This window comes from Aythya ferina (genome assembly GCF_964211825.1).
Source record: "Aythya ferina genome assembly, chromosome: 14".
Lineage (NCBI taxonomy): Eukaryota > Metazoa > Chordata > Aves > Anseriformes > Anatidae > Aythya > Aythya ferina.
Genome location: NC_140312.1, coordinates 16,243,028 through 16,264,540, shown reverse-complemented (window position 1 = coordinate 16,264,540; position 21,513 = coordinate 16,243,028). Strand labels below are relative to the sequence as shown.

The window sequence follows — 21,513 nt, the reverse complement described above, 5'->3', positions numbered from 1 at the left end:
TCATCTGAATGAAATATTTTGCAAACAAGCTTACAGTGTGGGCTTACAGTCTGATTTTGTTTTTTCCCCTGCATCGGCAGGATTGAAAAAGCAGCAATATGTAGTTAAGAGTTGTCTTGCACAGGGCTGGAGAATGCAGCTTTTTGATCCCATCCCACACTCTTCTAGATGTGAAATATGAGTGGCTGAAACTATTGCATATTAGCTGTGTTCTCCTGTGCTGCACCACCACTAAGCTCAGCGCAGGTAGATCTGTCCCAAGGAAGAGTCTTGCTCTGTACTCCCCTCTTCAGCACCAGACAGAAATTTAGAAATAAAAAAAATCATGTAGAAAGCAAAGCAGAAATTTATGTCTAAAATAATTGTACTGTTAAATATAGCAGTAAGTCCAAAATCGGGTTCTAATTGATCAGAGAATCAATCAGTAACTGCTTGCTGCAGTCATGTAAAATGCAGACTGAAGCGGCAATGGCTAAAATTTGCTAATTTGAGCACTTAAGAAGTTTAGTAGAAACTTGAAATAGGCTTGAGAGCTATAGTTCCTGTCTCAGTTGATGCATGCCTATATTACTAATCATAACGGCAGGTATATTTCTTCATATTTGCCAAGATTAGACCCAGAAAAGTGCTCAACAGTGAGAGAATGATTTCCATTCTAACTCACACATATTATCCTTTTCTCATTTTAAGAAAATTTGGAAAGTGAAATTTCTCACTTGTTAAGGGACCATGCTGGTGGGACTTACAAAATCTGTGCTGATCATGATGGTAACATACTGTACAAAACACAGAAAAATGCCTTGCCAAAAGCTTCACTAGCAAAAGGGGATTTGCTTCATTTATGAAGTTTCAGACCTAAGACACTACTAATCTCCTCTTAAAGAAAAAGAAAAGAAAGGGAACAAGAAGAAAAGAGATCCTGTTTGAAATATAACTTGGATTTCTTCAAACAACATGGAAGGTTAAGATGGTAGGAGAAGAAAGAAGTTTTACAGGAACTGTTTACTTATTAACTAAGGCACATAGCCTGACTCGTGTACTCTGGAAATGGATCAGACGTGCTGGCAAAGGATCAAGGATCATATAGAAACTTAATATGATTTGCCATTTTAAAATGGGATTCTGTCTCATAACTGTTGAGAAGTACTCATTGATTGCTGCCATAAAGGAAAGGAATGGCCACTCCCCATGAAGCACAAATTAACAGTAATATGCAGAAAATATTGGAATTCGTGTTGGATGCCAACAAGTAAGAATAACAAAAAAGCATGACCGCATGAATAAGAACTTCTTATTGCTTTTTAAATAACACTTTCAGAGCAATTTGGAACTGAGCTAGTGTACTGACAAATGGTTGCTGGAAATGGAATGTTAAGGTTTTGTTCTGTTGTTTAAGCACATTTGAATTTTAAGAATAGAATATATATATGAAGAGGAGAATAATTCCAGAATTTATATACAGAAAAAGGGGGGAAAAAAAGGTAACTAGGGTGAAAGAAGAAAAAAGTCATGAATATTAAACTGAGAATGATCTTTTCTTTAGCATTTACCATTTCTCCTAGGAACTTACCATTATTTCCAGCTGGTGTTTTTATTAAAGACTCTGCAGAATGCAAAACATTTAGAAAACTTGCAATGTATTTTCCCACTGTTTGTTCCTCCTAATTTAGTTGTTCAGTCATAAACATAAAAGAATGCATAAAGTTTCCTCGTACTTTAGATATAGACAAAAATTAGTGATTGGAAAAAAAAAAATAATAGAATTTCTATCCTCCACTCTCATTTCTAGAGGATCAGTAAAATAAAAGGAAATAAAAGAGTCCAGTGGCTATTATAATTGGTAATAAAAAAAACACTTGTGACTCTCTGTGACTTCTTCAGTGACTGTTAATGTCAGGAACATTTTTCTTTTTCTCAGACCAGTATACCCACAATCAGCAGTTGATGTTTTTAGAAGGAAAGATTATACAGTTGGCAGATTAGGCAAAGCAAAATGTAGACATTCCTGATGTGGCTTGACAGATGCTGTTATAGCTTCAAAAGTCAAATTTAGGATGAGCTTCACAATGCACACTTTGTTCTGGGGCATGCTCAGGGACCTCAGCTTGTCTGCATTCAGTAATTTTGGAAACTTTTTCCTCTGATATGTTTTCATGTCATGTTTTTGAATATAATTTCTCATGAATGAAATAGATGGGAATCCCATATATGATGGATGTTATCCACCCTTTTGGATAATCCATTTTATCCTTCCCCCTTTGTTATCTTAGATTAAGTTGTAATTAGTTGTAATACTGTTGTGCCTGCAGTCCATTCTGTTGTCACTGGAAAAGATGCTTTACTTGGGTGTAAAATATTGTAGAAGTTATTTACATCACTTTGGAGTGGGCCCATTCCATGCTGGAAAAGGAAGTCATTTTATAAATAACAATAGTAAATTTAATTGTCATTTGAATATAATTTTAAATAAAAACATTTGAAATTACACTTTGTTACCTACAAATATTTCCTCAGTTAAGTATTTCCTCAGTTATTTCCTCAGTTGCAGTTAAGCTGTATGCCACCAACCTTTTTCAGAGAAGATTCTCCTCGGCAATTAATGTTGAAGTTAAGCTGTATGTCACCATCTTTTTTTCAGAGATTCTCAATCTTCTAGAAAGAATATGTATTAATTTTTAAAGTCATATTTACAAGTAACCTACATAGGACCTGCTGATGTCTTGAATTTTCATAAAGCATCCCCTTATGAATTACAGATTCATAAGATGTCTTAGTAATTGTAGCCTGGGTATTTGAATGCATCATGGCTACTCCTGGTGCAATGCATTCTCCATTATAAACAAGATTCTGCTTACAAGGCCTGTCTCCCAGGTCGCTGAATTCCAACATCAATGACTGCAGTAAACAAGATATTGTCTACATTTGAAAGACATTCAGCTTGGAAACAAAATGGATGATACAAGCCTGCTTGCGTTGTTTGTTTGTTTTGTGCTTGTTTTTTTAACTCTGACAAAATTTATTTTGGCTTATTCTTCACCCACTCCTAATGTACTTCAATATTTTATTTCCTAAAAATACTGAATTTCAGAAAATTCAGAGTTATTAGTGGAATGCGATAAGAAGAAGCCTCTATTTAAATACATAACCGAATGTATATTGCTCAAACAGTAGCCCTAAGATGAGTGTAATAGCCAGAAATGACTTGTGCTGTTACAGTTCATAAAGTCTTGGTCATCTGATGAGAAGACTTTACCATGAGCTTAATACGAGTGGGATCTAATTTCACATTACTAGGTCCTTAAATGCAGTTTAAAGAATCATTTGCTTCTTTAACTGTTTTATAACCTGTATCAGAAATGAACAACCACATTCTTACATGTTCAGTTTCTGCATAGTATTGCACTCTGTATATTTGAATGTGGTTTATCTCCATAGTAAATGAACTGTTTGTCATTTATATTTCTTTTGAAGAGTTAAGTGCAATTTGAGACTCATTCTGAAATCAGGTGAGGAAGAAGGTTGCATTGTATGAACACAGTTACTTCAGTTGCATATTGTCATCTGCTTGCATGCAAGTTAATTTGCAAAGTACTTTATTGACAATTGGGCTGCTTAAAACAGGTGTACATATGCTATGTGTATGTCATGAAAAAAAAAGAAAGTATTAATTCCAGTTCTTAGAGCACTGAATGTGCAACTCTTCTGATTTGGATGGCCCAGTTTTTCACACACACAGACTCATCAGAAACCTTAAGAAACCACTTAGATCATCTGTGAAATGTCACAAATGAATTTTTACATCGTAAAAATGACTGGTCTAAATCAGAATCCCAGATGTTTATCTTTAAGAAAAGGACAGTTTCAAAATTTCAGGTTGTTAAAATATCAAGGGGTTTGAGGAGGTGAAGTTGATTGTCTTTCAGAGAGCCAGCAAAACTATTTACTGTCTCTATATTTCATTTCCAGACTCCCTTTCTTAAGGTGAAGTATCCTCTGTTAATAAAAAATATCATGCATCTAAAAAAAAGAAGGAAATCTAGAAAAGAAGGAAGGTGGTCAAAAATCCAGCTATTATATAGTAGCTAGAGAGAAAGAATCAAATTCCGAGTTCCAGGATTTTTGTTAGATTTAATGTCTTTTTTATTTAAGTGCATATACAATAAACAGTACATCAAATTTAATATATACATGTGATTGGTGATCTGATAAAAACTTTAGACCTTATGCCAATTGTTATACATTATTCTCCCTCTTATAATTATAGTGATATTCTCCACTGTGAGAGAAACACAATAGGAACTCTTATATTATTAAAAAAATATATATCAAATTTGTAGGACAATTATTCACTGTAGTTGCCTGTAATCTTCCAGAATCTTTTTTCTTTGTGTGTAGATACTTTCTTATAAATACGTTAATAAAGAATAATTCTAAACAAAATAAGAAGAGAAAATTGGAAGCCTTCTCAATGCATTTTGTTCCCCACAGCAGGAATTACAAAATAATTTTGTTTATTTTTTCCAGTTCTTTGCTGTTGCCCAGCCAACACCTGAGGGATCACAAACGAACCTGGGAGTAAGTAATTAAAATTCAAAGCTTTGACATTCAGATACTTCTTATACTTTCTTTAGCTTCCAACTAGCAATTTTTTTTCCAGACAAGCTTTTAATTAACAGGTGAGTTTAATTGATATGTGAGTTTTTATTTATTTTTTATTATTTTTTTTTTATGGAAAGGATATCAGTGAGAAGTAAGGGAGGAATTTTTCATTCTCACGTTTTGAGCTCATTTGTACATTGATGTTTCTGTTGAATCAATTTTCTTTAATGAATAAATAAAATGGAGTTTCTAAATATTGGATAGAGCAGAGGAAGAGTTAAGCAGAATGATGGCTAACTTTCCCAGTATCTTCTATCATAAAACTCCACCTCAATATTCCTGACAGATTAGTCTGCTGTGTTTGTTAAGAAGTAAGAATGATGGAAAATCTTAGACACTGTAAGCAATCTGTTGTACTTAACTAAGCTTTTTATGATTTGATTAGGTTGAAGCTAATTTCATCAAACTTTGCCATCTAAAATGCAGGTGTCAAGTCAGAACTAGTCTTCTGGACTCATATTTCAATGAATAGAGTCACTAGAGTTGTAAAACCCACCATAAAGTGAGAAGAGTCACCTTCTGTAGGTGGCTAAGTGCCTGGCTTCCAAATGCCTTATTTTAGATAACATGAATCCCCTGGTGTTTAATATGAACCTTACACTCTGCAGTTTAGAACTGCTGCTTTGTTTGTTCATTGTTTTGCCTGTCAGGGGTATAGAATTGCAAGAGTGGCTTGAGTTCTTGGGGGCTTTTTAAATGGTTGATTTCTGAAAGCAGACCAACATACTGTGAGATCGGATAATGTGCTATTTGTTTTGAAGTCAGGTATTTTAATAGCATAAGACATGCTGTGCACTGAAGGTATTTTATGAGTTAAAGAAGCAACTAGCCAAAAAGTTTCTTGTGGTTAAGTCAGTAGTAGGACAGCACCCACATCTGTTCATGAAAAGATTTCTTTTTTGCACTGTCATTACTGCTCTAGCTGCATGCGAGTCTGATGGTGAGAGTTGGTGAGAAGACATTAGTTTTCTAAGATAATGAGTTCCATATTTTCGTCTTGATGCTCCTCTTTTTGAGTATTTGTTGCCATATTTATTTCATTCAGTGTACTTACATGTATAAGCAAATGATCTCTTCCTTGAGCAGGAGTGACCTAATTGGGCATTTAATATAAAATTGTCTTGTAACTGGATTGTGCAAGCTCCTACAAGAATATTTATAATTCTTGCATTCATATGAAGACAGTCTAGCTTTCCCTGATATCATTTGATGTGTCTTTGTGAAATACGATCTTTCAAGGAAAAAAAATGTGGAGATCATTGCTTTAAAAAAGCTATTTGTTTTTCAACTAAGTACATTTTTTCATAATAAACATGAAAATGATTCAAGCCTCCCAAAGCATTTTTAGAATTTCCCACCCTATGAGCATTACATAATTTCTCGTGACAAGAACTAAGGGCATGATAAAATATGATATTTATTTTTTTTGTAAAGAAAAATCAAATAGTTTTCTGCTGCAGAAAATACCAGATACACATTTTAGGAAAAATGCCAAGCTATTTTTCTAAGGGCATAGGTGTCCACTACAATCTTATGCCCCCTTTCTGCACTGGCACTGGAAATTGATAGTCTTTCCCATGGGCTTTCTTCTGTGATGGAAACAGAAGACTGTTTTTCTCTTTGTGTGTTAATCAGTAGAGAGCAACGTTTCATACACAGCCCACTTAAGCTCTCCTGATAGCATATTATTCTGCTTGTATGGTAGAGTTTGTGTAGATAGCACTTGGTGTATTTTTTTTCTTTGTTGTTTTTTGTTTGCTTGTTTGTTTTTAGTGTAGATTTGTATCTGTTGATTGGTTTGGGTTGGCAAACGTATAAATGATCTTAATATCCATTTAAGAGCTCTGAAACATGGCTTTAAGACTTTGCCTTTATGTCTTGCTTGCTTTCTCTTCTTTGGTGTCAATTAAGTTTATTTTTTCTGTTGAACATGCGTAGCAGATTGCTGATATTTTCTTTTGTTCTTTTTTTTTCTTTTTTAAACAAGAGTAAAGTGGGAGGAAAATGGCTGCACAATATAATGTGCTGATGCAATATAACTCCACTTCTCAACATACGATAACTTGCCTGCTTCAGGAGATTAAAAAAAAAAAAAAAAGGCTCAATTAGTCCCTCATTTCCATTGTATCCCATAGTCCAAATGTATCCTCTTGTCAAGTGGGCTTGCCTTTATAACCCTGCAATCTGTCATGACAATGTTAGAAGAGGGGAAGGGGAAGATCTAGCTACAGAAGTATATTCTTTTCAATTGGTAGTGCCTGAAACAACTTCAACAAATTTTTAATTTGCTACATTTATTTATTTTATTAGGATTAGGTATAAACAATGACCTCTACAAGAATGCTGTAATGCATAATTAGTGTTATATTTGAGTACATAAACTTAAAAAATGTTAGGTTCAGATAGGAACTTGATAACTCAACTACCCAACTAATTACCAAAATGTTTGTCTCCATGCACTGCCCGGCTATGGATATGGAACATCTCTCTTTCTTCTTCTAAAACAGATGGTGATTTCAGCGTAGTGTAAGGTCACCAAATTCAAGCTGTTATGAACCAAAAATCAATTCCAAAGTTTTGCAGCTCTCACAGAGATGACTTTGCCAAGCAACCCACTCTGTTATAATTTGGAGGAAAACGGTGTACTAGGCACACCAGTGGCAGAATGTCACCGAGCATCCGGGAGGCTGATCTAAGTCACTCTTTGGGACTGATCCAAGGATCAGAGAGTAAAGGCTTAAAGCCACCTTTAACTTCCCAGGAGTTGAATTGGGCATCATGATACTAACCCAAAGAGCTGGCTCAAAGCTTTATGAAATTGTAGAATATGTGAAAGCAAGCTGTGAAGACTTAATCCAGATAATATCACAGTGGGATAACGATGAGCTGGGGCAGCAACTGGGAGATTTGGCAGGGGATATGTCTGCAAAATGGCCAGCATTTCCTTCTTCAGAGTTATTATTTCTTTGTTAAAATAAAAGATAGGTTGTTAAGAACAAGTATTTTAGAAGTATTTCACCATATATACTGAACAGTGAGCATTGCTGTACACTGAGAAACAAATTAATGAATCAAACATTGCAGCACTATCCACAGGGGCTCGTTTAAAAGCAAATGCATGACAGAGCTGGAAACCAGCTTAAATGCAAATGAACCAATGTGATGAAATCTGTAATGTTTGATTCATTAATTTGTCTCTCATCGTACAGCAGTGATCATTGTTTAGTGTGTGCTACTAATGAAAGACCCTAAAAGACAGGGATTTCCAACTTTCCAGATGAGCTTTTCTTTAACAGAGATGTTGACATGAAGCCTTTTATGCTCATGTGAGGACCTCGCAGCATCTGTAGTAATTGGTTTCATTAAAAAAGTAATCTTTAGTATATATTTTAGTTTTCTTGTGATGTAGGCTAGCAGATGGAAAGAAGGAGAGCCAGCATCATATGATCTGCTAGCTTTCCAAGGGCCACCAGCAGCTAATATGTTATAGTTAAAAGGAGAAAAACACTTGAAAAAATAAAATCTTGGCTATGTGCTGAAGTAGATAAAGCACCCTCCATGCCCCCTACCTTTAGACACGGTTACTTTCCAGAAGATTTTAATCCACTGCAAAAGCAAGACTGAATGCCCAAAGGGTGAGGTGTGTGTGGGTCAACTTTATTGTTTTCCTTCTATAGAAGTTAAGCTATTAAATGTCAGTTTTGATAGATACTCTGGTAACGTATATTCAGTCTTGTGTACTGGTGACATCAGCGTTTATTTGTCAGCTCCTTACCTCAGCCTGGCATTGTGTTTCTGTTCACAGTCATTCATGTGACTGTAAGATTTGAGAGGACAGGACAGAAAGGGATTATCAGATTAAATGGCTGCTGTAGAGCAAATTATAAAATGTAGCAATCTGGGCTCCAATGATGAAGAAAATTTTACCTGAGTCAGTCTCAACACTTACAGCCACAAATACAGACATTTTTAGAGGCTTGTTTTTATTAGGATTCATCAATATGATGATGGGTTTGATTAGGAAGGGTCAATTCTGAGAGATGGGTGGCACTAGCTTCAAAGCATACCAGAAAAAAAGAAAAACAGAAGTCTTTCGTAGCTTAGCAGCAGCACATAATAAAGAATTGGCTCAGTTAGGGTTCACATTTTTGAAATTCTTCTTCCAAATCCAAACAACATGCACTAGACCAATCTGTCTATTTATTTCCATTCTGTATGTACAATGGGATGACATTTAGGCAAATACATTGCTAAGTGCCTTGCAGGTACCTCTAGGTATTAAAATCTACCATTAACCACAAAGCAAGTGCACTCAATTCAAACATCTTATTTTTTATCATATCAACCTGAAACTGATTCATTTACTAGATTTTTGTTCTGTTTTTGGCTGGGATAGAGGAACAGTGGCTTGGGTTTAGGGTGGGAATCATACTGATAACACACCGTTGTTTCAGTTGTTGCCAAGCTATGCGAGGACATTGCAGCTCCTTGTGCTGCCTTGCCAACGAGGAGGCTGGGGGTGAACCAGGAGTGGGGTAGGGACAGGACCAGGGCAGCTGGCCCAGGCTGGCCTCAGGGTTTGCCAATGTGGTGCCGTGTTGGCAGTAACGGCTGGGGGGTGGCCACTGCTTATGGTCTGTTTGTGTGTCAGTCAGTGGGCATTGAGCAATTGCATTGTGCATCACTCACTTTGTACATACTTATTCTATATATTTATTGTTATTATTATCCTTTCCTTTTCTGTCCTATTCAACTATTTTTTATCTCAACCTGCAAATTTTATCTATTTCCAGTTCTCTATCCCATCCCACAGGTGGTAAGGTGGTGAGTGAGCAGCTGTGCGGTGCTCAGCTGCCTGCCAGCTTAAACCACAGTGGTTCTGAAGCAATTTTTTTTACAGGACAGTTTTTGTTCTCTTGTCCTTTTTTTGAGATTGCAAGCTACCTTATCAAATATTGTCTGCTACAATACAGCTAGCTCTTGAAGTCAACTGCAGACAGTTGTAATGTCACTAGTAATTGCATATAAAGGATCTTTTCCATGGAAATGACCGTCGTAAATCAAATCTTTGCCTGGCCTTGCTGTAAAGATAGTTTGCTTTTCATGCCATACTATGTATGTATTGAACAAAAACAATACACACATTTTCAATGGCTACCAAAATTGTTGAAAAAGGGACTCTGGTAAGTGTTTAGAAGTGTCTGTATCATTACTAAGATTTTCTTCAAAAGTTTCTGGAGCCTGCTGTTCTTGATGGGTAGCTCAGGAGAGAGGTCCTTAGATATGGAGTAAGCTGTGAGGATGCAATTTTGGAAAAACAAAATAAACAAACAAAAAAAAACAAACAGCAAACCAAACACAGCTACAAAGATAATAGAAGGTAAATTCCATGGAAATTTCATTTTTGTTTTCATCCAGCATTGAACACGTGTTAGACTTAGATAATTTACTAAAATTACAATACTGGACTTAGGTTCTGTGTGGCAGCCACTTAGTTTACAGGCTTCCCAGCACAATTTAGATTCATTTCAGCCTACCATCCTTTTTACTGTAGATGAATGATGTTATATATCTTTTCTGGATTCAAATTAATATATATATATATATATGAGGAAAATAGCTAATTTTTAGTCTATTAATACCTACTTCTGTTCCGCTAAAGCCAGTGACAAAAATCCTGCTTGAGTCAATGATTCAGAACCAATGCTAAAGAATGCTGCAGTGTATTGTATATGAAGTCATTGTGTAACCTGACAGTTTTCTTTTTATCTAGTTAAAAATATTTTTGTGGATGTTTCTGAATGTAGCAAACCAGTATTTCTTGTAACATCAGTGTTTTCTACACTAGGACTGGTATGACATTTAATTGCCTATTTGATGTCCCTATTTTGAATGCCATTGTCTCCTGTTCTCTCTGACTGGAAATACAATGTCTAGTGGGCTTTCCACCCAGGGCACAATGATTTGTGTGGTTTCTTTCTGGAAAAGCAGTTGTGCTTTCTATGGGTAGGCACAGGAGCAGCATGATAAAGAGCTGGGCTGTTGTGCCTTCCAGCCAAGAACTGAACTACAGGTGTGGTGTTAGAGAAATATAGTGGGGCGAAACACAGGATGGAGGGTTGAAGAGGCAGGCATAGCAGAGGAACTGCAGAGCTGATTAAAGGTATCTGACTGTTGTGGCATTGCAACATTCATTGTCTTTATTACTAAGCTGATTCAACTGTGATGGCACCAAAGGGTTAACATAGTACCAGGGACATACAGTAAGTTGATCTTGTGCTTAGTATGATTTTTTGGGTATGTCTTTTTTTTATTATTATTATTTCGTTATTCATTTGTGTCTATTAGATCTTTTCTAGTCTTTGAAGTCCTACCTAGCATGCTCTTTTTCTCTTCAAAAACAATTTTTGCTTATCTTGAGATTCACAGCTTTGTTGTGGCTCTTATGTTGATGGAGCATTTTCTCATGGTTATGTTTATTTCCATTCACAAATCATTGTGGGTCTGTTGCTTCACTTCTGCATGTCATTCCATTTCTTAGCAGCCTCTTTTCACCATCTCTTTAGCATGTCCAATCCTTTACATCAGTCTTTCAAATGGTTTAATTCCTCAATTCTTCAGCTGATGGTATCAGACTTGTTTATGTTACTAGGCACAGCCAAAGAATTATAACTTGTGTGCGCCGTTCTGCTTCATGCACATGTTTATTAGTAAGCTAGTAATGTTATAAGAAGTTGCACTAGCCATTGCCTGATACAGTGTACAAAAATTATAGTATAGTAATTCAAAAATTTGTTATCTTAAAATAAGGTTTTGCTTATAAACTTCTCTCTATTCATGTTACAGCAGGTGGTTTTTAACTAGTTAAAAAAAACGTTTAAAACTTTATTTTTTAGGTTATTTTCAGATAGCATAGAAGCTTTACAAATCAAAAGGTGTTATTGCTAAAGACTGAACTGAATACTTTACAAGCCACTGGAGGTTTTGTTTTAGCATTTTCCATTCAACAACAAAATGCTAGGCTTTACTTTTTATTCACATTCTATTTTAATGTTATGTAAAGGAGCTTTCAAAAGTGACAGTCATTGCTCCTAGTCCACAGTCTGTATCCAGGAAGATGTTTAGTTTTTCCCTTAAGTGTTTATTTTATGAACTTACTTTATAATTTAAGCATTGGCATGAGAGAACAAAGAATCTGAAGATAACAGGGGAGATTTAAGATTAATAAAAGAGTTGTGGTTGCTTAAAACTATTTCCAAGGTCACTGTCGCTGTAAGATCTTGAAAGAGCAGGCATTGGCATGGTTTGAAGACTCAAACTCAGTCTCAGTAGTTCCCTGGCTACTACACTGTGCTGCAGCTGTCAGCCAGAGGAGTCAGGGCAGATTTCTGAGCTAATGGAAAGCTTGTTGGTGAGCACGACACAGTGCGAGAGTCCCAGCAAGTCTGCGCCTGCCTCTGTGCAGCACTGAGGGCCACTGTGCCCTGATTTTGGTGTAAAACACCTTCAGTAACAAATGGAACAATCTGTAACCAAATAAATAAATAAATAAATGAATAAATAAATAAATAAATTGGGGTTGAGCTATGAAAGAACATAATGAGTAATATCTAAACACCACTGAGAAATTCTGCTATACAGCCTTCCTCTCCTTAGCCATAGATGTTCCTTGATACAAAGAAAAAAGGTCCTTGCCTGAGGATGGTCTAGCCCTGGAGCAGGTTGTCCAGAGAGGCTGTGGAGTCTCCATCCTTGACTTTGTCACATCTGGAGCAATTCCTGCATTGAGCTCAGGGTTGGGACAGATAACCTCCGGAGGTCCTGTGCAACCTGAATTGTTCTGATTCACTCACTGTAAACCCTGTGTGTTTGTCCTGCTGCCTTTTCCAGTAGCTAACTAATCAGAACTAGTAGCACTGATCAACTCTGTTAGCACTTCTCCATGGCTGAATTTTAAGGTATCTCTAAAAGGAAATGGAGGTGATTTGTGGAATAACTGGGGCAGAGTGAGCTGATGTAACGATTACGCAGCAGGGCAGGGGGTGAGAGCCAACACATCTCCCCATTTCTAGTGCTGAGTGTGCATAGTGATATGCACACTCCTGCATAACACAGAGGTACGAGCTGACTGCAGGTGTGTTTCTGAGCCAAGTGGCATCGTGCTACAGAACTAGGAGGAATGCAGCTGCAGAAGCATGGCCCCGTGTGTGTGTTCGCACAAACTGCTTCTCAGTGGGCTAGTTAGTTTGGAGGCAGCATTAAGAGGATACAGGCAGACTGGTTCTGGTTCTGAAGCTGCCTTGGTCTGGGGTGAGCTGGGGACCAGTACACCATACCCTGTTGTATGTCCTGGACTTGCCTTCTGTTTTTCCATGAGAGATGCAATATTCATATCATACAGAGATTATTACATTTAAATTGTATTACATTTTATTTAATTAATTATTTATTTATTTTCCCTGAGAAAACATGGAAACCCTATTAGTATTAAAAATAAGAATCTCCTGTCTGGCAGATAAAGCACAGGGAGCTGGTACTGGCCTCTGAACCAGTCAGCTGAGAAGTTTAAACTCAATAAGGAAAACACTTATAAAGTGAAGTCCGCCGTGAAGTTCGTAAAACTAGATGAGCTGTAGCACCCCATAACATTATTCTTAGTGCCTTCTAGACATTATGGGAGAGCACAGAACAGCAGCTAGCCTCTGACTGTTACCAAATGCAGTTAGTGCTCACAGCATGCAAGACTGTGCTGGGATGAGTTACATTTGGTGTGTGGTGCATCCTGAAGGCTGGTTTGACCCTTTGTGTAAGTGATGTGCATTATTAACAACAGAAATTGATCCCATGGAAGTAGCATAACATAAATAGATCACTTCTGAAGACTCGTTACTGGGATAAGCGGGTATCATGTATTATGTTTTGTAATGTGTTCTTTTTTTTTTTTCATTTTTAAGTACTGTGGTGCTGATTAATCAAAATTGGTAGCACTGCTCTGTTTCTTCTTGTGTAAAATTTAATTTCATTCTTGTGAAAAATCTTTAAGACATATCATCAAGAATTGCAATAAATGTTAAAAGTTATCGTCCAGAAAAAAACTCAGACTCCTAGTTAGTTAACTGGTCTTACTTTAGATCTGAGTTTCCCCCCTTTGTGTTGTAAGACATATGACTAAACCAATTTGGTCTTTAATCCATAGAACATGCTGTCAACCTTGCCTGTCTGTTTTTGTGTCAGTGCTTACTTGACTATGACTACAGATGTGAAAAATTGAATAGTAATAAGTCTCTGGCTTATATTTGATACGCGATTTTTAGATGTTTTATACGCTATTTCCATATATACATTTGCTGAGAACTAGTCTTTAAAATTACTTTTTACTTATCTTCATGACTCTAGACTTTGAAGTAATACTTCAATGACAGCTGAACTGAGACGTTTTAACAGTTTCTGAACAGGGTCTGAACAGACCTCTCGGTATTCTGCACCATGCTGAAGGACTGCTTCCCTCTTGAAAGTTTTATCATGTAGGAGGCTATTAAAGTTATGAGTTTGGGCTGAGGCATGAATAAATCCTGAGTCTTACTGATGATGTCATTATAGTGGTCAATAAAATACATGGAAGCAAACACTTTTCATGCTACTAAGATCAGCTAACCAAATCAGGATACACGAGCAATTAACTCTTTAATTAAGATGAATGGATGACATTAGCCCTCCTTAAACCCTGCTAATCAGCATTTACAAATAGAAAAAGACGGATGTCTCCTTCCCAAGAAATCTCGCTTTTATTTTTCATTCTTTGACAGTATCTCATTCTTTTCACTTTGTAAACAAATTCGCTGATGAACACTGCCAACTGCAGAGATTTAAACAGCCCTATTCAATCAGTGCTATTTCTCATTGCTCAGAGGTAATGTATATGAATTTAGTTTATTTTCTAGGCAAGTTGCATTGACTCTGTGATTTTAATTGAGAACAATAAAGGCCTTTTGATGACCAAGTATATAAGATCATATGAATTCAATCAGCATGACATGTTAGCGGCCATATAGTTAAGTACTATTAAGTTTCTTGCCTTTGAATTGAGTTATCAGTTTTGAAAAAGTTGTGTATAAATGGAAGGAATAAAGTCTCTCAGTTTTCTCTCCTTGCAAACCAGAATACTCTGGAAGCAGATAGATTTTCTCTCCCTACATATGCATTATGCATATATATATATATATATAAAGGAGAATTTCCAGTGATTGAAGTGTTATGGCCCTTTTGTAATCCTACAAAATAACAGGATTCCCACTTAGAAAATCAATTTTTGTTCTACTTTCTGTTTTTAATGGCATATGGCACACATACAAATTCTGGAAATGAGTGTTTTCCTGCTACATGTATTCAAATAACATATGCCACATGTGTAGGACAGATTGGAGTCAACATATCTGTTGAAAACAGGATTTCTGTACTATTTTCACAAATAAACCTACATTCATGTCGTGTCTCAGGTATAGTTTCTATCCATGTTGATGTTGCTGTAGATTATTTTTTGTGAAGCCCATTTTGCAAGGCAGTATTAGGAGATTGCTTTCACCTTCAACAGTCTTTGTTCGAAGAGTCAGAAATGCTGAATTTACTTAATCCTAGCCTCTCTGAAGTATGGAAAGTCTGGAAGATGTTTCCTGCTGTAGTTGCACCAGTTGCAACTGGAAAAAATAGTAGTTTACTGCATCCCATACGCTTCTGATAAAAGCAGTATAGGTTTTGCAGCAAATAAACAGAAAAGTTGTTCTTTAAACATACATGGTTTTGAACATAGATTTTTGCATTGTCATTGCTTGTAATGGCATTTAAGAATAATGACATTTCCAAATGTTTGCCTAAAGTATGTTAGCTCTCTCTCCTGACCTAACACAGCTCTATCTTGCAGTTGGTGTCAAGTGCATTAAAGTATTCAGATAATTTTCTTGTCCTTCCCTATTATGCAGTCAGTGTTCTGTTAACCACAAGCCCCATGTACCCATCCACAAGATGTTTCTTCTGAGATGCTTTACCAAGAGTATTTTAGTTTCTTTTCATTATTTTTTTTTTTAAAAAAAAGGATAAATGTAAATGTTAGTTCAAGTTTGAAACATATAAATAGGAACAAAGTTGGAAGTAGAATTAAAGCTATAGGTAAGATTAAATATATGATTACTCAACATATGTCTATATCAGGATGTGGAGAGGTTGACCTGGAGCAGTGACTCCTGCCCATTGAGGTGGCTTTATAGCAGAGGTGTAATGGAGGGTCCTACCTTTTTGGAAGTCTTTAACGGTTCAGATGTGTCCAGAGAACTGGCTTCAAAACTTCACTCTTCAGGGACAACTGTTATGGAGAACAAAGCTGAAATGGTGAGGAGATCAGCCGAGGAGCTAGAAGATGACAGTGGAGTAGCCATCTGTGTTTCAAACAGAACTTTTGGCTTCCTGACAGAAAATGAAATAATACAGTTATTTGACTGCCCCGTGATTGCCTTACTCACAGGTCCAGTCAAGTGCGACACTCCTTCAAGAGCTTCAGATGATACAAATCCATATGTACAGATAAAGTTAAAGGGATGTAATTGTCAAGGGCACAGTCCCAAAGAACACAGATTTTATAGGCGAACTCTTGTAGTTATTAAAATGGTTTGGCTTCATAACAGAATACATATCTGCAATTTTGCCAAAACCTAGATGCAAGGGCTCTGTAGAGGTGTCGCTTGCTACAAACTGGGGAGCAGTTTGGCACGTGGGGTTCTGCCTGCCTGGCACCCTGCTGACATTGACAGAGCTATCTGGTGGGAAGGGCACTCATGGGCTCTAGCTACCACATGTTTCTCTGGGGGTGCTTTTGCTGCACCATTGCCATACAAAGCGTTGAGATTCCTAGCAAACGTTTTATAACGAGGAAAGAAAAAAAATGTTTTATGAGTATTAGTCAGACAGGTAGTGAACTAAGATCACAAAAACGAAGTCTGACACAAGATAATTTGAAAGCAAATAGCTATGCTGCACTCAGCAAGTTGTTTAGCCAGTGCTGCTGCTCATACCCGAGCAAGCAAGCATTGAGTTTAGCTTTGTGTCTCTGTATCACTGCCTCCCACTCCTTGACACACCTCAAGAGCTTGGTCCAAGTGCTGCAGACTTCATTGCAAGTTGGATCACCTGCTGTACAGGTACAGGGAAACATGATGTGACAGCAACTCACAGGGGAGAGATGGGGACCAAGGGCACAGGGATTGCATGGGCAGCGTTACCCCCATGCAAGGCCAAGTCCTGCACTCACCTGCGCTCCTGCAGGGCCCCTTTTCAAGGGAGCGGGCCCAAGTGTGCCCGCCAGTTCTTCCCTGTCTCCCAGGAAAGCTTTTTCCCATTGCACAGGGTGGTTAATGTCACGGCTGTTACCTTGGCCAGACGTACAAGGTGTCGGTATGGCAGCTTTGGATACTTTTAATGCTTATTTATAATTAAACTTTGCATCAAGTTCCTATGTCTGAATTACAATTGTAGTGATTTTGGTTTTAGAAGGCTTGAGATGATAGCATTGGGGTGTGGGGCTGCTTTTAACCTCCAAGCCAGCCTTATAGGGTGCCTCTTATCCTTCAGGTTGCTTGTGTGTTCGCAGGCTGTTTGTATTGGAAGTGTTCAGTTCTGCCCAAATAGCAGGCTGAGCTCTTGCCACAGAGCTGGGGGAACCCTCGGTGATGCATTACCCTTCCTACTGGTAGCTCAGACAAGTATCAATGAAGACAGCAGCACAGGCTGGGCAGAGCACCAGCTGACCCTCCTGCAGCACACGTGCAAGGAACCGATGTGGCTCAGAAACAATTCTCTGTGGTTGTAATTTGGGTTTGAATGTGTAAGTGACAGTCAGTGCTTCTAATAAGGGCAATATTTTCAGTTAAAATCTTATGCCTCAGTATAACTGTACATGGCATGTACATAAAAAAATCAGATTGCTAAATAACTTCTAGGGGTCAGGCACCTAGAATTAGGTGCCTATATATGAATTTAATTCCTCGCTATCTCATTTTGAAGTAGTTTCCTCTCTTTAAAGTCTTAACAGGAAAACAGTTGGAAATTTTATACAGTAGCCTTCTGTAGCAATGTCACTGTTGACAATTAAAGATGGAGATAGAACTGTCAAAGCCCAAGCAATTCATGTAGTAAAACCTATTCAGGAATGAAAGTAACGCAGATATCTGTATCATAAAGAATTTTTGAGAGTTCTATTGCATTTTAAAGCAGGGATTAAAATGTTTTTCATATAACTAAGCACATATTAATATAGATAAATGTAGATATCAAATTATTTTAAGTGCATATATCTATATAGTTGTGGGGGAAAGACACTGAACTCTTCACATCTTGCATCCAGCTGTTTGGAAAATCTGTGCTTACGAAAAGGCAGCACTCACTGCTTATGTATTTGTAAAAAGTAGAGAAATGCAGTTTAAAAAGACAAGGGGACATTAGGGTAGAAGACATGAAATAAATAAAAAGTACATAGTAGAAATAGAGAATAAAGCTATAATCAGAAAGAAAGTTAATTACTTCATTTTACAACTGACAGTTCAGTGAAGTTTCTGTTTTAATATTATGTGCAAACCAAACTGCCAGGTTTTATTTATCATCTGATATAACTCTACCTCTAGTTCAGGGTACTGGAAAACCTCTCTTGTAGAGTTTTACCTCTTTAACCTCAAATGAAAACTGGCATTCCATCTGGATAGTGTCCAATGTGTCACATTTTGGTAGTCATCAACCAGCTCGCCTTATAAATCAAGAGCACTGATTAAATAATCAAGATTTTTGAAATGCCTTGAGGGAGCTGTACGTTTTTTGCATCAGTGATTAGTATTCAGTGGTAATACTGAAATCTATTTGAGCTGCAGATATAAAACTGCGTTTTGCATACTAGGCATAATCAGGGAGATTATATTCAGAAAGTGTGCTTCCCCTAAGACAGCAGAAGGTTATGACTTTTGCCATGGCTCCATTGTTAGTTTAAGTGAGCTTTGTCCTTGCTGTTGTACATCCCTTCATTCACCAGAATAAAATATTTTCTGCAGCTCTGTACTGGGAAAATGAAAACTCTAGGTAATAACTTTCATAGGGCAGCTGGTTAAATAAAACTCTAGCTCCTGAATGGAAAGCAATTTTAATTAAAGATCTTTTCAGTTATTAAAACTCAGCTTATATTGTATCATTTCTTTTGTTGTTACAAGTAAGCATTTTGTCATTTAAATCATTCCCCCAAAATACATATTACTAGCAACAAGGGTGACTGCAGTTTACAAAAGATACAGTTGTGAGAGAGACTGGTTAAGAAATAAGTTATTGTTCATAGCAAAAAATAGAGCCCAAGCTCTAAATCCAGTAATGAATTTAAAAGAACTGTAGGAATATAAAATTGAAAAATGGAAAGATGCTTTTCCTGAAAACCCATGTTGAGATTGTGCAAAATCTTGCAGGATGCCTAAATTCTTTTTTTTTTTTTTTTTTCTTTTTTTTTTTTTTTTTCCCCCTCCTCCTTTTTAATGTGACAGTTCTGCTTCTCTAAATGCCCACTCAGATCCAAGTGACAAGAGCAAACTGCACAAAACAACATAGCCATGGCTGAGTGACAAGCTGCCCAGTGGCCCTAGTGAGTTCAGGTGTGTTCCCCAGGGTCCTGCTGCCAGATGCAGAGTTTTCCTGGGTAATGCTGAGCACTGGGAGACTTTCCTTCCTTGCCAATGCACCTTCCCAGCTCTGAGACTGACCAGTTTCACCTATCTGGAAGTATACCATGTCAGCCTCTAGGTAGTCTGTAGGGAATGTTGTGGAGAGGACAGCACTTCCTTAGGTTTAAGATCACCACTTTTGTTACGATAGCATGCCCTGATGTTAAGTAATTTTCTTTACATTAGCATTACTTCAAAAATGTAAAAAGAGAAAAATACCCTTACAACTGTGAGAAGGACGTTTGAGCCTTGATGTGGAGCCTTGCCATACATCAATCCCTGTGTTTTGTATAATCTTGCAGATGTGTAGTCATACTTATTATAGTCTGCATAAGTGGGCTTAATGTATGCTCATCACTGGCCTGGAGGTGATTAGAGATTATGATACGTAATCATTTGGACAGTGTGAAGGAATGCAGACTGGGGGTTGGTCTGTTCCACTTCGTAGCCCTGTCCCTGACAGATGCTCTAACAGCCTTGTGTACCCTGTCATAGCCCGTTGGAAAGCATCAGTAGGAGCACCAATGCTCGTCGTGCCTGCCAACAAATCTCCAGAACTGAAGAAAGCTTGTTTTTGTCTCACTGCATCAGTTAGCCTTAAAAAGATACTGACTTTTCCTTCAGACTTTGTGTGTATCCTTAAATTATCGTGACTACAGCAGCAATGCTGTTGCTCTACCTGCTACAAAGGACTTTCTCACAGAAAATGGAGGGCCTGAGTTTACAGTCTTTCTTGATGGGGAATTTCCCTCTCTCATTTTTGTCTCACTCCTGTTGAAGTGCTGATATGATGACAAAGTGAGTTTGAGACTTATTCTTGTGGGGAGGTAGAGCACAAAAAGTAGCCTGGTCTCTAGCATGGGAAGTACTTTCTTTCTGTTTTCTGGTCTCTGCACTGTTTTTGTGTTCCATTGAACGGTTATTGGATAAACCACATTACCTGAGAATACGGTACTATACAATAAATAAAATGGGACAGAATCGGGCATGACTTCATTCTCATGCATACAGATAAGTTTGGCTGGGAACGGTCTTTGGCCAATGCTGTCACCTCAGCTATGTGCAGGAGCTGTGTAGGAGAGTGCTAACTGACGTGGGCCAAAACATATCAAGGATCACAGTAAACATGTCTGTGTCCTGGCCCAGGTGTAGCCTCTACACTCCTGTCTGGTGAAGTGCTTACAAATGAGGCATGTAAGTACTTTACTGAGGCTAGCCTTAAGCCAGGAAGCACTATTGCACCTAATTCTTTTAGATGTGAAATATTTTCAGGTTCCTGGATGAAAGAAACTGCATAATTTTGGTACACGTACATAAAAGGAATGGCTAATATCAGAAAGAGACTTAAGAGAAAAGCATGGCTCTATGTAGCCCTCCATTCTCCTCGTCCTGTGCTAGAGGTGGCATTTCTTCATAATTCCAATTGTGGTCTAAGCCATGCAGTCATTAAGATCTAGTATCTGCAGTATATAAGCAGAATCTGTTATTAGGCTTGATAGTATAGATATTCTGTAATTCTAAGCACACACTATTTGTTCCTAAGCTAGATTCCTAGCTAATTCCAGGGACATTTAATGTGCTAGAGTATGTGAATTGTGATCCCCGTGTGTTCCAACTGAGTGCTTCATAATTTCATACATTAAAATGGAGATTCAAAATGTTTACCCCTATAAGAGTGTACTTGTTTTAGTGTTTGATGAATCCTGTCCTTCAGCTGGTATGTTTGTCAGCTGTCTGTTACTGATGCAGGTTTTGCTTGTCCTACTTTTAAAGACAAGTACATTTTTAACCCCCCTTTCTCCCAGCTTTTTAATAATAGTTAGCATTCCTTCTGAGAAGTGCAACTGCTTACTTTTTAAGTTCACTGGTTTTCAGTTTTGGTAACTTATAAGCTACTGCAGCTACTAATTACCTTTTAATCAACACAGTATCTTCTGGTACATGACTAAATGTTCCTCATCTTTATTTTCATAAACATAGGAGTATAAAATATTTTCTCTTTGACCCTGGTTTCATATTATTGTAAGTCCCTTTCTTTGTGTTGATTTCATGCTACGTTTTACAGTTGACATCAAGCAGAAGGTTGGGTCCATTAGCTCTTGAGGCAGGTAGTTTT

General features: G+C 37.4%; 1 protein-coding gene across 1 annotated transcript in view; it reads left to right on the top strand.

The window, feature by feature from the left end:
- TENM2 (teneurin transmembrane protein 2) overlaps nt 1-21,513 on the top strand; it is a 1,369,797-nt gene that overhangs the window by 648,977 nt on the left and 699,307 nt on the right. Inside the window, exon 7 of the mRNA XM_084535365.1 lies at nt 4,525-4,575. The gene's annotated coding sequence lies outside the window, so the exon portion shown is untranslated. The remainder of the gene's footprint in view (nt 1-4,524; nt 4,576-21,513) is intronic.